The 2,060-nt window shown below is 36.1% G+C and overlaps 1 long non-coding RNA gene across 1 annotated transcript; it reads left to right on the top strand.

Annotated features, from left to right (window-relative positions):
* The first annotated feature begins 255 nt into the window (after positions 1–255).
* LOC134207915 (uncharacterized) lies at positions 256–1,011 on the top strand. The gene is made up of 3 exons (XR_009978446.1): positions 256–393; positions 453–548; positions 688–1,011. It is a non-coding gene; the product is annotated as an uncharacterized LOC134207915 (long non-coding RNA).
* Positions 1,012–2,060: the final 1,049 nt, after the last annotated feature.

Below are 2,060 nucleotides of genomic sequence, written 5' to 3'. Positions count from 1 at the left end.
TCAAAATCAAATCCGGTACAAACGTTGGAAGTATTGTAAATGTTTATTCTTGCTATTGGCTTTTCAGAAACGCTTTTGATTCAACATACATTTTTCGAATTAATCTTTAACATATATGCATATGCACATCGAGATTTCAAACATTGTACATTGAACATTGTAATTAATGTCAATGCCGCTTGGCCAATACCCGCAAAATAGGCAATCAACCATGATTGAACTCGACTGAGCTGAACGATTGATAAAATGTAATAACCCTTGTCGCAATAGTGCACGTGTAAAACGTGTTGACACGTCGCCAGACTGCAGTGAGGTAACTATCTATCCGGTCTCAGGTAGAACGTTGGTCATTGTGTGCCGCTGGGCTGCGGCTCGGGATAGCTTTCTTTTTGGGTAAGTCATTTGTGAACAGGTATTTCCAAATGTTGATTTTTTCTTGTTTGCTCCCTCAGTTCTACGTTGGAAGCGCACGGGATAAGTGTCGGTTAGAGACAGTCCCTTGCCCATCGAGGAAAAATGGTGGTTTAGTTTACTGATCAGAGAAACTAGTAAGTGTTCCACGTTCATCGTCGAGACTACAGTGATTGTAATAATATAGGACTCTAGTCGTGACTAGTTCCCAAAAATAGTTGAAAATTACATACGAAGTGAACATTCAGTATTTTATCATTTTCTTCGTCAAAACAGCTTCAAACGTGCATCATGCAAAGTGATGTCGTGGCGGCCCTCCGAAGTCCAGTTCCACACCAAAACGGAATCGATAAATGTGCAACAAAGGGATCGATCAGAAATATTCAACAGAAACAGTGGGTGGCATCAGCAGATGATATTGGTGAGATCTTTCCTTTCTACATTGGAATTCCTCTTTTGAATATTTTGTTTATACATCAAATTTCTCAATTTGATAGCTTAGATAATAAACATGTTCGTATTAGTTTTTTAATAAGTTTATCAAGCTTACTGTACTAATTATCAGCATGAGTAAATAACGTTGAGAGCTATTTAAATTAATATGATATAGATTTTTTTTTTCAAATTTTCATATAGAATCAGCAACCTCTTTAAAAAATATTCCAAGAAATGTGAAGTGAAGACTGTAATTTGAAACTTTTTATTCGTATCTTCATAAATTTTCAGTTTTTAGGAAAAAAAAAATAATAAAATACTCCGTCTGAAGGCTGACTGGGGCATTAGGGGATCCATCAGAAGGTGGGAAGAAACGAACACTTTTGGTGTCGAAGACGGTGACGGGTCATAAATACATTAAATATTCTTGTTTTACCGTTGGTAACTCTTTTACAACATGTACCCCCGTAGGGCTTCATCTACGCTAAGTAATTACAGACAACGTATGCGAATCTCTCAACGCGCCCGTATTGATTCTCAACTCAACCGTAAGCGAAATTAATGCTGTGACAGTTACAAACACTTCTAAATACAATTGTTCCAATATTCAGAACAGCAGTCTTAATTGCCTATTCCGTTCCGTAATTTAGTTTCCATTAACGTTTTGTCTACTTTACACATTTCGGTCATGATCGTGTTGTAAAGCTGGCATGCTTTTATCAAAATAGTTCTGTACCAGGATTATTGTGGAATTGAAGAATTGAAAGTTGTAAATAAATTTAAATTTCTGCCAATCGTAGATTTTCTCCTCAAAAAAGAGCTACAACCGATCACTTGAACAATAACAATGCGAGGATGATCGGTCATAAAACCTAATTTCCCACAAATTTTGGTTTTTGTTTTTCTCTAGCTCTAATAAAGATCAAATGCGTATCTTAAAGTGTACTGTTGACAGAAATGGAATCTTGTTGTGTTTATCTTTTGTGTCGTTCTGGGATCGGTTTACCACACTGTAAGTTTAATTACCAGCTGATTCGTTCAATGACTTAGATTCCAGACTTGATACAGTTCAATTTCTGACCCCAAGTAACATTTTTGGTTTTATAACGGCCTTGGAAACCATTATTTGCTCTACAAGACGTTTATAAAAGCAGAGTAAAACTCAATTGTTATTGGGGTGATGAAATTATAGATGATTAAAGGAATTCTGGTTG

This window comes from Armigeres subalbatus, chromosome 1, assembly GCF_024139115.2.
Source record: "Armigeres subalbatus isolate Guangzhou_Male chromosome 1, GZ_Asu_2, whole genome shotgun sequence".
Lineage (NCBI taxonomy): Eukaryota > Metazoa > Arthropoda > Insecta > Diptera > Culicidae > Armigeres > Armigeres subalbatus.
The sequence above is the reverse complement of the archived record's forward strand: the minus strand, read 5'-3'. Positions and strand labels throughout refer to the sequence as shown.